At 39.2% G+C, this 14,043-nt stretch overlaps 1 long non-coding RNA gene across 1 annotated transcript; it reads right to left on the bottom strand.

Annotated features, from left to right (window-relative positions):
- Positions 1-2,275: 2,275 nt before the first annotated feature.
- On the bottom strand, positions 2,276-13,818 carry LOC146183932 (uncharacterized). The gene is made up of 4 exons (XR_014708819.1): positions 13,452-13,818; positions 12,478-12,537; positions 11,018-11,264; positions 2,276-4,833 (listed from the first exon to the last, which is right to left on the bottom strand). It is a non-coding gene; the product is annotated as an uncharacterized LOC146183932 (long non-coding RNA).
- Positions 13,819-14,043: the final 225 nt, after the last annotated feature.

The raw sequence follows: 14,043 nt of genomic DNA, 5'->3' as shown, positions 1-14,043 counted from the left end.
GTCGCGACAGGAGAAAGTACAGGAAGCAGTGTGTATGTGTACTTGTAATGCACATTATACTTAGCCATCTCATATACACTGGCCTCAAAGTCCCCGCTGGGGTGGCGCAGTGGTTACGGCGCTCGACTGCTGTTCCCAAGGATGCGGGATCGAATCCCGGCTTTGGCAGCCGCTTTTGGATGGAGGCGAAAAGAAAGGCACCCGTGTGCTGTGCGATATCAGTGCCCGTTACAGAACCCCAGGTGGTCTCAATTTCCAGAGTCCTCCTCTACGGCATCTCTCATAGCCCAAATTGCTTTGGGATGTCAAACCAAATCAAACCATGGGCCTCAAAGTGCTGCTTATTCTCATCATGATCCCAGAAGCATGCACCCCCTTCCAATACAAAGCATCTCATAAGAGACTACAAGACAGCTTCCACCATATCAGTTAAAACCACAGCTGCGTCACGACTGTTTCATTTGAAGCTGACCACAAGAGATGCCAGCAAGCCATGCATACCAAGTATCCCGACTAAATTTAATCAAACCTTAAATTAGGTAGAGTGGTCTAGGCTAGTGAAACCAACCGAGGACTATTCAGAGTTGTCGCCCTAGTCTCCAGTGGCTTTCCATTTGCCATGGTTTTTCTGCAGGTAGTAAAAACTAATTAGTGACATTTATTGGCCCCAGGAGCAAAGCATCAGTTCTAAAGTTGTAGATAGTGCTGAAAACGAACTACCCACAATGTTTGCTTCATGGTATGATTTCCATAGCTGGCTTCCAATTCGAGCTAAGCTAACATATGACTAGCTGCTCACACATATCTCTCACCTACATCATGCAAATCCACACCATTTAGAGCACTTCTGACAAAAGCCGATTTTGTTGTCTGAGCCACGTTTCGGGACTTTGAAGAGGAATTGCTGTCATGCAGACACTTCATTTATTGGGTTTTTGCCGTTCAAGGCAGAGAAAAAAAAATATGCAAAATAGAAGGCACCTTGGCGCAAACATTTCTGTCAGCTGTTTTGGAAGACAGTTTACTACTTGCTTATTGATACTAATTGTTCTTGAAGCCAATAATTTAAATATTAACTATATAGCCTTAACCATTATAAGATTAAGTAATGAAACACCAGCCTAGGCCAGGCAACACTGTGTTTCATGAACAAAAATTTGTTCAGCGGAAAATATGTCGGCTTAACTTGCTCTTAAAACTTTTACACAACACATTGAAATGGGTCTTGTGGAGCTGGCAAAAACACTGCTAAAGGACAAGGACAGTAGGAAAGAATAAATGCCATTGTACTACGTAGCCATTCTTGTTCTTGTTTCTTCATGCAGTTTCCTCTTTTCTTTTTCCACAAGCTATCCCTACATTGCACTCGGATCAAGCCTTTTAGAGTTTACGCAAAATGGCAACAGGACAAAGTACAGGAAGCATGCGTATGTGTACTTGTTATGCGCACTATAGTTACTCACCTCATATACATTGCCCTCAAAGTGCTGCTTATTCTCATCATGACCTCAAAAGCATGCACCCCCTTCCAATACAAAGCATCTGATAAAAGACTACACAAGCATTGCATATGACACACACCTCATTTATACTGACTCTACTTATGTAGTCTCAATGCATTACCAACCTGCATAAAGAATATATTACATTGGCAGTTAAGGATGGCACTTCATTTCATATTGAGCACAATGTATAGTCTCAATGCATTACCAACCTGTATAAAGAAAGTGTTACATTGGCAATCAAAGATGGCACTTCGTTTCATATTGGGCACAATGTATGTTGTGCAGTAAATTTCTAGAGATAGCTTGAATCCATGTAACAGCAATGACAAATGCTATGTACATTCTTCACATCACTGAAGAGGCATATTGAACAAAATTCTAAACAGTAATGTTGATGAAGGCAGTTTTTGAGGCCTCTTTCTAGAGTGGAAGCAGATGCCGGAAGCAAAAGTTCTGTCGTAGATGAAAAGGTTGCAGAATTTCTGCTAGTTTGTTCAGGAGAACATTGTTACATGTTGTATGTGTTTCTAATGTTCTATGTGACCAAAGTGGACATCTGTTTTTCTTGCATAGCAACCTTAAAGCTACACCTCAAGTAAATATGATCTGGCAGAGCATGACATGGTCCATGACATGCAGAACATGTTAATATAATATGTGCGGAGTAATCAATCTTTTGCATATCACGTGGTGGCAGCCCCAGGGTTTGGTTCTAGGGGGAGCAAAAGGGCTTCTTTTTAACCAAAAAAGAATAGCAACAATTTCCTTGTTTACTTTTTATTTGTCAAACAATACCATGCGCTTTGTTGTTGAGCAATAAATGGCAAACAAAGTAAATGTTTTAACCTTACTCATGCTTTGCATACAACGGTTCTGTGAGCAATATTCATATATAATCATTTTTATATTTAGCTTACAATATTATAGCTTGAATAATAGTGTTCTGCTTCCAAGGTCTTTGTATCTTGATTTGAAAGATGACCAGTGGAATATTTTACTTGCTAGAAGGCTTCAGGGGGGGGCGGGCATCTTATTTAGCTTCCACAGCCGCATCACGACTGTTTCGCTAGAAGCTGGCCTCAAGAGGAAAGCTTACCAGTCTTTATGCCAGCAAACCATGCATACCAAGTATCCCTGCTGAATTTAATCAAACTTTAAATTAGGTAGAGTGGTCTAAGCTAGTGAAACCAACAAAGAACTACTATTCAGAGTTGATTGCCCTAGTCTCCAGTGGCTTTTCATTTGCCGTGGTTTTTCTGCAGTTAGCAAAAACTAATTAGTGACTTCTTTATTTATTAGCCCCAAGAGCAAAGCATCAGTTCTAAAGTTGTAGTGTTGAAAAACAGCTGCCCACAATGTTTGAATCATGGTATGATTTCCATAGATTTATTCACTGCCTTCCAAATCGAGCTACCATGTGACTAGCTGCTCACACATATCTCTCACCCACATTATGTAGAGTCACACCATGGAGAGCACTTCTGACAAAAGCTGATTTTGTTCTCTGAGCCATGTTTTGGGACATTGAAGTGAAATTGCTGTCATGCAGATGCATCCTTTATTGGGCTTGTTGCCATTTAAGATGATGAAAAAAAAAGAATGCAAAATAGAAGGCACCTTGGTGCAAACATTTCTGTCAGCTGTTTTGGAAGACAGTTTACTACTTGCTTATTCATACTAATTGTTCTTGAAGCCAATAGTTTCAATGTTAACTATATAGCTTTAATCATTATAGGACTAAATAATGAAACACCAGCCTAGGCCAGGCAACTCTCAACAATTTCTCACCCTTAAGGGTGAAAATTGGCTTGTTCCCAGACGCTCACCCTTTCTTACCTAAAGGGTGCAACCAATAGGCTGCAAAAGATAGGGTGCAGATACCGCACCCTTAAAGAAGGGTGCCCAGCTTAAAATTTTAGAGGGTGCAATTGTTGCACCCTTCTCTAAGGGTGCACGTTTTCCTTTGCACCCTTACGAAATAGGTGGCAAAGGGTTCACCGTATAGATTCGCCCTGAAGCAGTAGCCTGGGATTGATATGCGGCAGGAATTGTGAGCATAAATATAGAACTCTGTGGGCCCATATTCTTAGTTTGCATCGTTTTCGCTCTCAACAGGTTGTTACAAACACAGGAAATCCTCGTCAATGCTGACTGGCAACCCAACAGACATCTTTGAAGTGCTTTAATCATTGCAAGAGAAAGTGAAAATAACACTTTGGACAGGTCAAGGGTGCATGAAAATCATATTCAAGCATGAAAATCATATTCAAAAGTCTTCATGCACCCGTGATCTGTCCGAAGTGTCATTTTCACTTTCCTATGCACTGGTTAAAGCATTGCAGAGAAGTCTTCTCGGTTGCTAGTCAGCATTGACGAGGAGCTCCTGTTTATATCAATAAGTTGAGGGTAAAAACAATGCAACTAAGAATATGAGGCCACAGAATTCTATATTTGTGCATGCATTTCCTGCCACACATCAATCCCAGGCTTCTGCTTCAGGGCGAGTCTATAAAGAACATCCTATAAGCATCTAACAAAAATGCTTTCCATGTTTAGGTATATGTAATTTTGATGAGGCACAATGACATGTATACTGCTCAATTTGAAGGTCTATCTGTGCAAGTCATGGAGATGCTTGGCAACTGTTCAGACAAGCATGCTGAGCAAAAACATACCAAAAATAAGGCATGGAGATTCTTGAAACAATAATGGGAAAAAGTGTGTGCTGCAAAGTTACTCAGAGGCAGCTTTACAATCATATACAAGTGACACCAACAGTTTTGGTGGCAAAGTTTATTCACACTATCAGCAAGTTATCTGGCTGGTTTATAGGGTTAGACAACTCAAAATTACTTAGGCTGGAGGAATGTCTACAATTTATTACAGTGTAGTATCACAACATAATGACATGTCAGAGCGAGAGCAAAATATTACATCACTTATTTAGTGCATGGCACCCTCTCCTACACAAATGGCTAAGAAATGTGTAGATATACAAAAAAAGGCATGTATATTTCTGACAAGACAGCAGAACATACAACTCCTAGCACATATAAATTGAGATACTTTAGGTGATTGTTCAAGAACTTGGTAGCCACCATTCTAGGTACCATGCATAATGAAAGAAGAGGCACCTAGAACATGTGTTGAATAGCTTGCAGTCATAGTGAACGTTGAAGACCATGTTGGTGGACAGAACCGCTGCCAGTCACTCCACCTACTTGTCGCAGAGAACAGCTTTTCACGGTCCACCAGGATGCGCAGCAGGTCGACATCTTCAATATTTCCCCCAGAGTATATGCTGACAGGAGTAGCTGGTACACGAGTCCTGCAGTGGCAATAAAATATTGCATCAGTGCCGATTGCTGAAAAGAGGTATTCTTGCAACAAAAGTTGAAAGTGCACAGGAAGACACACTTGAGTAAAGACGACGCAGGACACGCACTGTCCCGTGTGTCCTGTGTCGTCTTCATTTGGGTTTGTGTCTTCCTGTGCGCTTTTACCTTTCGTCAAGTTGCAATGCATCATCTAGTCCATCTTCAAGATTTGTTAAAGTATTCCTTCAAACCCACTTCTTTTATAGCTACTCAAATGCTACAAATTATCTCACTATAATACTAAGAATGTTAACAATACAAACGGCTTGTTTGATATTTATGCACACAGAAGTTGCTTAAGCCAAAAGTAAATTTGTGGGCAAAGGCCAGCAAACCTACAATGTCGAAATTGGCAGCTTTTGTTTTTTTGTAATTATTCCAAATTTACTCATGTCAATATGTTTGTAATTCAATTAAACACTGATGAAAATACACATGACACAATTTCTTTGCCAACTGTAATCTGCAAGTTATTTAGAGATGTCATTAAAAATTTGTTATGAAACAGAAAAAAAGTGGCACGAGTGCAGGTGGAATGCTGACAATAGGTATGTGCGTGAAGACTGCACATCTTAAAACTTAGCCTTTAGTTGAAAGCATTTGTTTTTTTCATGTTGTATGATTGGGAAACTGCTCTACCTGCAGATACAATGTGCCATCTACTCTTGCTCACAGTTCTAGGGCTCTTTGATGCTTCTGTTGCTCTTTACCGTCATAGCTCTAAAGGAATTATTTTCTTCTGCACAATACAATTTTAAATGCTACATGGTAAAGCTTATAACAAATCCTGAAGACAGTAAGCTACGTAATCAAAATGACATTTTGCAGCTCTCAATAATATATTTTTAGGCCTTTAGATCACCTATTATTTATGGTTTTACTTTGCATGTAGCTTGACAGGACTACTGTTAGTCTTTCAGATTATAGACTCCGTTTTGGGCGGTAGAGGCCCATAGAACTGTGGCCATTACCTGCACATAAACATACTACTTGTTATAAAATGATCCAGGATAGAACAAGAGCAAGGTGACTACATAGCATGAAAGAGAATTGAAGGGTAGCAAAAAAGCTACAGTTTGCAAGCCAAGCCAAAAGTTTAAAAAGGCACTTGTCTATCTGGACACCATGAGCATCACTGGCAGGGAAGAACTTTTTACTTCCCAAGAAGAAAAATGAGAAAGGGAGGGAGGGGAGAGAAAGAGGGGTAGAGCGAGAAGTGAAATTATGTTTGCCTGGATATTAACTTCTATGACTTTGATCTGGGTGGTCTATCACCAGAAAAACAAAATAAAAAGTTGGAAGTAGCAGGGAAAACTACAGTATGGGGTAGAAAAGTCAGCATCTAAGGCAGGTTCAATGCTGGCACATGTTTCTTGAAAGGAACAGGCAATACAGCTGCAGTTAAATAGTTGTTAAATGCTATTTGGAAATGGTTAAGTACTAGCATAGGCTAAGAACGCCATGCAAAACATAAATGAAATGCTGAGGAGAAAGGACAACTGAAAAAATAAATTTGAGTAAGCCTTACCTGCCAAAAAAGGCATTATCAGACGAAAGATTCAAGGGGTAACCAAAGTCACCAGTGATAAAGAGGAAATGTTTAAAAGACACGTTGAGCTTATGCTAGTGGAGATACACTTGCTGTAAATAAATTGCACCATTAATGGTGCATGTGACTGCCTTGCCAACTACTTATGGTGTGGGGGGATTGTATTTAAGGGATTCAAACGTTCCTTTCGATATTTATTTTCCACTGCTCTAAATTCATGGATTAGAAATGGCTCCCTATATTTGGTTTTTATAGAATTAAAGCTTAGTCGAGATAAATACCCTAATTTCATCAAAATTATGGCCAATTTAATTTAAAGGCTATAGACTGCATTCAGGAAGGTTTTGCTTGTGCCTGCCCGACGACTATTTCATGTTATGCTCATTCATTGCCCTGTCTCTCCAATTTTTGTTTATCTAGACAGTAGGTAATGAATACTTTTTCCAATGCATGACTCAACGTGTTTACCCAAAGTTGTCTTTTTATATTTTTTCTTCTTGATGTTTGATAATTTTTCACTATTCACGTGCGACATATAATTTTTTTTTATCACTACAATCCTGGACACCTAATGCTGGTATATAATTCGCCACCTCCAGAATGCTTTTAAAAAGTACTCTGCTGCTGCTGCTGCTGTAGCCCAGCTCAGAGAAAGCTATTTAAAAGATAACATTCTCTTAACCCTTAGCTCTATTCTCCTTCCCTCCTCTGCTTTCTTCTTGTAAAACAAAAGCATATGCAAGCTCCACATCTGATGATCACACTGCCAAGATGAGGACAAGTACCTTTATTGAAATGCTGGCTTCTGGACTGAGGCTCACCCTCAACCCTTGCTTAGTATTCTTGGAAACAATGTGTACAGATAATGCAAAATACAAAGGATAATCATTATTTTATTGTCTTTTAAGGTCCTCTAGTGAAGAGAGGTAACTTTGAAGAGTGGCAGTAGTCTTACAGTTTAGATACTGCAGGCACCAAGAAAGAAAAGCCATATACACCTTTAATGCACTTGAAAAATACAAATGAAAGGAAATGAAAGGCAAAATTAGCATCTGCTCATGCTCCAAGTGAAATATAAGCTGCCGACTGAACTTGGAAGGGACACATTTAATGAGAGAGTGGTCCAATATAATGAATTCTTTTCATCAGTGATAATAGGAGAACTCCATGTGAGAGCTGCAATGATGCTCATAGGTGGCAGTAGAATTATGTCCTAAACAGCAGAAAAAAATGGTTATAAAATACCTTTAAGTGAGAGATTTCTCTTCTATGTACTGTTATGAGCAGAATTAAGATGATTGTTCTTATTTCTGTACTGCTTGCCAGGTATGGGTAAAAAAGTGGTAGTAGTAGTAACTTTCTGAAAAGCGGGCAAGATAACCTTATAAAGTGAAATAAAAGTTGTGGTTCCGGTTACAGAAATAAGCCTAATGCATAATGGCCTTAGCAGCCTATGGGCCATAATGCCCAATACACCACAATATTGAAGCCGGTTAAGCAGCTTCATGATTTACTGAAATATGAAATAGCTGTCATTGAAAAAAGCAATCTACAATATCTTATCGGTGTATTCAGATAAGAACTGTAATTGAGGTCCTATGACCATTTTTTGTTTTCAGTGAAATTGTTATATCTGGTGGGCAATTGTCTTTGCACAAATATGGGTTTAGTTCTGCAAGGTGTGGTGTAGTTTTTTTGGGAAAAAGTCGTATATCGCTGCAGGTGAAAAATGCAGTTTTGCTATTTAAAAATGTTGAAAGTTTGGAGACCTGCTGCTAGCATACTAAAAGCTTACCAGCTATTCTTTTTATCCACTAAATCTATGCAAATTTTACTTTTATGGGAGTTATTAAAAATATGTTTTGTTGTTGCAGTTGATGTAAAAAATCCGGAACTTTGCTCCAGAGGCACCACACTACAAAAATTCCATTTTCAACCTTAAATAGGGGCATGATGATCATATTTTTATAAATCATTTTTTCGTTTATAAATCCGATAATTTATTTACTTTCAGGCAAAACAGGGAGCTCTAGACTGCCCTGTGTGTTCTCGCCAATGGATCAAATCTGCCCAAGATTTGAAAACCGCAAAAATGCAAAAATTTGATTTCAACTTTTTTTAAATATCATCGATTTTTATGAAAATCCCTCTCAAGAATCCTCAGTACCTAATGAATGTTACAGCTTGAAGAAGGGTTGCATTATATTGTTTAACATTATAAAAAAAGTTGAAAATTGAGCACTGGTTTTGAAGCTTGTTAATATTCAACCCTACATTCTGGCACAACTAAATAAAGTGCTGCCACTAAAACACTTTCTGCACATTATCCTGGCCTAGTTCTCTATTTCTCAAAAAATTGGAAGTTCTAGACTTGCTTGTTCTTCCTCCATATTATCTTGCAATTGGTAAAAATTTGAAACTACAAAAAAAAAAACAGACAACTGTGACTTGAATTTAAAAAACTACAGCATCTTCTTTTTCATTGAACTCCCATAAAAACAATCCTTAGTACTTTATAAACATCTGGTACTAAAATGTGTTCCGCTATGTAAGCTAAAGGCATAAAAATAAATATAAAACTGAACGCATGTTGTCTCTGTAGAAATGCTTATGGCTTCCTCTTAAGAAGTACGAGTCAAAAGTTCAATTTATTATTTGCTGAATTTAGTTTCATTCTAACATATGCAATATCCAAAGACTTCTCAACGCTTATAAAGTCACTTTCTGCTTGTTGGCAGTGTTGATTGCTTGAAATGGATTAAATTCGCTATTGCTTAAAATTTCATGGCAGAACGCCAGAACGGTTTAACTTGGTTTAACTTTTTTTCTATATCATATTTTATTTGATGAGCTCCCAATTTTGCATGAAATTAAGGAAATAAGCAAAGAACCTGAATAATAAACAGAAAAAGATTTTAATGCTAACGACATAATACATCATGCCCATATATAAGTTTCAAAATTGATTTTTTTGTAGCGCGCTGTTTATTTATTTTTATTCAGGTTACCTCTAAAGGCCTTCCAAAGGAGGGTATTACATAGGGGGGGGGGGAGATACAATTGTGAAAAACAACACGATGCAATTAGCAACAATTACAATAAGAACCGTTATATAACATCAAAAGAGAAAAGAAAAACAACACCAAATATTCTACACATTTCCGTCACAGCGAAGTGGCTCCTGGAATTTATTTATGTTAGTTTCTGTAGCGATGTGCAATGGCAAGTTATTCCATTCAATGATAGTGCGAGGTATGAATGAATTGGCATAAGATGATAAATGACACTTGGCGCGTTTAACTTTGAAGGCATGATCAAGTCGTGGAAAAATGACATCAGGTGACTGAAACAAATCACTGCGCAGTAGTGGATGGTGATAAAGCTTATGGAAAAGTGTTAACCGAGCATGTTTACGACAACATGATAAGTCTTCCAGTTCAGCACGTTGTTTTAATGCTGTGACGCTAGTGAAAGGTGAGTAGTCTGAAAAAATAAAACGCACAGCATGGTTCTGCAAGGATTCGATGTTGGTGATAACATAGGCTTGATCAGGGTCCCAAATAGCCGCAGCATATTAAATTTTAGGGCGTATTAGAGTGATATAAGCAAGTTTTGTAACATAGATAGGGGCGTGCTTGAGAGTACGTTTAAGAAGACCAAGTGAACGGTTAGCAGCAGCTAGGGTGAGGTCGATATGGTGATGCCATGTTAGATCAAACTGAAAGTGCATGCCAAGGTATTTTTGTAAGTGTTTGTTAGTTCAACAGCATTGTCATCAAGCATGTAAGTGGTTGAAATGCGAGCGGTACGATGGGTGAAAGATATAAGTTTAGTTTTAGAAACGTTTAAAGTCATTAACCAGGTTGAGCACCATGAGCTTACTGCAAGTAATGTTTGCGATCTTTTACTAACTCAAGTGCAACAGAAAAGCAGGTTTTTATTCATTCTCATAGAGGTAAAGGTTGCATAGATTCAATGGGTAAAAAGGGATGGATGACAAAATTTCTGTACGCTAGCAGCAGGTCTCCAAAGTTGTAACTTTCTGAAAGGGCAAAAATGGCATTTTCCACCTGTAGTCATTTACGATTTTTTTTTCCAGAGAAAACTACACCATATCATGCAAAATTAAGGTTCATTTTTAGTATCGAGACATTTGCCCGCCACATATAAAGATTTCATTGAAGACAAAAAATGGCCATGGATCTGAACACACCCTTATCCTCATCATATGTGCACATTTCCTATGCTTCTCATCAGTGTGCAGAATGAAACAGGTATTCAATTTGCCCAGCCTATTTTAGTGCGCCAGCCCAAAATGGGCCAACAGCCAAATGTACCTTCAATGTTTCATAGAGCAGGAAATAAGAGTGAGTTAAGCGAGGATTTTGTATTCTGTAAGTTCCAACTACAATAAAGCTTTTCAGATAAATTGTACGGAATGCAGGCAGGCTACTATGTGTGGTCTAGGGTTTAGTTTCACGTCTCCTGATAGGCCATGCAGGTGTATGAATTATGCTAATCAGCAACAAATGTCAAAGGAGGCGATATATAAAAATTAAGAATTGTTTACCAGTCTCGTAACTAACCTGAGTTGAAAACGTGACTGCATGACTCCATTCTCTCTAGTTCCAGGCGGGCGATGGCATGACTCCATTCTCTCTAGTTCCAGGTGGGTGATGGCTTGAATAAATATACCAGAGCTCAGAGGGCGTGCAGCAGTGCAGTCGACAGGCAAGAAATGGTCTGAAGCTGGATCCACAGAATGCACTGCAGCTTGAGGCACCTTGTCCTTGTCAGTGATGAGTGGTGGCATAGAAGAGGGTTCCAAAGTAGCTGCAGGTAAAGTAGACAAGCCTGTATTTAAAAAGACTGATCAGCAGTAATAATGGCATGGGCATGCCTTAAAGTGTAATCAGATTTGGCAAAAAGATATTTTGAAAAATGTAAAAGTAAGTTACATATTCAGTTATATAATCACTGACAGAAATATACTCCACAAGAGTGCGGAAAGAAACTGGAGCACATTATGCAAATTTTGATGCACCATTCTGCACAATACTGCTCCCTTTACTAAAATATTGTAAGAGATAGCTTTCTGATTCCCAGAAAAAAAAATCAAAAATAGTATTGGTCAGAAATTCTGCTAACTTTTAGCAGGCATTTTGCAGCTACATGAGTGCCAGTACAACACAGGCATTTCCAGAGTTATAAAACATGCAGATCTTTGTATACTGGCCCACAGAAGGAATAAAAAAAAAAAGCCTAGTGAATAAATGGTGTTTAAGAAAGTTGTTTTTAAATATCTTGGCAGAAACTGTGGAAGGAAACCAATTGATGAGATGTCATCCATTAGGTTCAAAAAACAATAATGACAGCATAAAATTCAAATGTGAAACCTTACTTTTGGCACTAAAAAAAATGGAGACGTGAATATCGGACGGTATGAATGTGATCCAAAGGAAATTTAACAAGGGCCACTTATCAATGGGGCTTAGTATATTTCCTTTAGGAATCCGGTGTGTACCAATTTTTGTAAAAAATCGTTCTTTATTGCAAGCCATACTATCACATGAAAGGAAGAAAAAAGAAAGCGAGCCATAAAACCGAGGAGGTTAAGTTTTCAAAATTCAGGGACTGAACAAAAATAAAAAATGTAGAGAATATGCAATCTTTTTTTCTTCTGCTTCTAGAGCGGTTTGTCAATTTTAATCTCATTTTGCTCGCAAGACTCATAAAGCAATGTTTTACTGACTACGAAATCCATAGCTTGTGTCGTGCAAGAACAGCTCCAGGAAGAGGCCAATTTGAAGCCATGACTGCAATCGATTGGCCTGTGCCCAAAGCAAGCACAGTATGAAAACAAAAAAAGAAAATGCTGATTCAAAACCAAACGCAGAAACTGGAAACAAAGAAACTAGCTCGCCTACATAATGGCTATTGTAACAGGCAAAAAGAACTGCTCCAAAAAGTAGATTTAAGGAAAACAGCGAAGAAAGTGAACATTTGGTCAGAACAAAGACATAGCAACACTGTCACAGCAACTTACTGCACGCTTTTTGGCCTAGAATCCAAGCTGTCAGCTTCTACTTGAATGCAGAAGCATCACCTGCAAATATCCATTCATTGTAATGCCCACTACTGACAACACAAAATATAAAGGACTCTAGGAAGCAAGTGTAAAAACCATAAGAAAAGCATCACAACCCAAAAGCAAGACTTTACTCTCCAGGCAAGCGGATACAAGACCCTCACGATAAAATCAGCTCATATTGCGATTAAAAATGTAAATCCTGTTGGGGAAAAATAACATCGGTTGGGCATAGTAGCCACTCAAAATGGTGCTTCGTAAATTATGCGGTTTAACGTCCCGCAGAGGCAAATGGGATATGACCATACAGGATAGCTAAATAATATTTTTAGACCTCAGTAAATCCGCTACACGCACTCACAAGGCACCATACCATGCGCTTCTCTATTTTACCTCTATTTAACCTGCTACCTATAGGGATGATCAGCGGAGCGGAAAAGCCGCGATGACGGATGGGAAAGTGGTTTGAGTTCCTACGTCCGCAAAGTGCTAGCGTTATCTCGAAAGTCAGCTAAACATTTTATGTACCAACATAGTGCGCTTCCTTTACTTTGCCCCATAACGAGAATTAGCACCAATAGAAACGAGTAGAACGAGGCCGAGACTTTGACAAATCAGCGCTCATCACCCAACTTCCAATAAAATTTCGTTTCGTGAACCTCCTGCGCGTAAGACAATGAAGCCCAGTACGTTTATTTTTTTTTTTTATTTTTTAAGGAAGGAGTCTTTTTTCTTGCGGCAAATCTGCGAACAAAACCGCCGCGACATCCAACTTCATGAGCGATATTTGTGCAGCCAGCTGAAACCAAGCGCGTTCCGTTCCAGCCCGTTCTGTCACATTCCAAAACAAACGGCAAACAGTGCAGCAATGCGGTAGGCCATTGTTACTGTTCCCGCACTGCCCGCCTCGGAATATGATTGAATATGCTTACCTTTACAGACGATTGTGTAAGCCGTCCAGAAAGCTGTTCGCCTTCGCACCACCGGTGCCGAACCAACAAGTGGGTTCAGTTGGTCACGCAGAAAAACATTTTCACGCCTTCTTCCTTCAGGCCTCTCAAACGTGACACGGTGAACCAACCAATACGCTTGAGCAAAACAAAGAGCACGAACACTGAAAACTAGACGGCACGATTAATGCCCGTTTGCCCGAAACATCACCTATCAACGGCACTTCACAGGCGTACACACTTCTGCAACAATTATGCACGCGAAACGCAGCACATTTCACGACGATTCGCAATCGATGCTGCAGATTAACGATCGTCGAAACGTGGTCAAATCCACAGCGTGCAAGCAGCCATATTGGCGACAGAAAGGTAGCCCATGGCGGAAGTAGCTACCGGCGGCCGCCTGGCGGTGAAAGGGTGAAAGCATAGAGTATAATTCGTTTCTGTTTCAGTTTCGTTACAAAAATGAAGCTTGAGTGTTTTCTCTTTTTTAGTGTTATTTCTAGTGCCATATTTTGGCATAAAGGCATATTGACGGCAGCAGAAATCAGAGCAATACCCAGGAAATTGCCAG

Source organism: Amblyomma maculatum, chromosome 7, assembly GCF_055883805.1.
Source record: "Amblyomma maculatum isolate TAMU_Amacu chromosome 7, ASM5588380v1, whole genome shotgun sequence".
Taxonomy (NCBI): Eukaryota; Metazoa; Arthropoda; class Arachnida; order Ixodida; family Ixodidae; genus Amblyomma; species Amblyomma maculatum.
The sequence above is the reverse complement of the archived record's forward strand: the minus strand, read 5'-3'. Positions and strand labels throughout refer to the sequence as shown.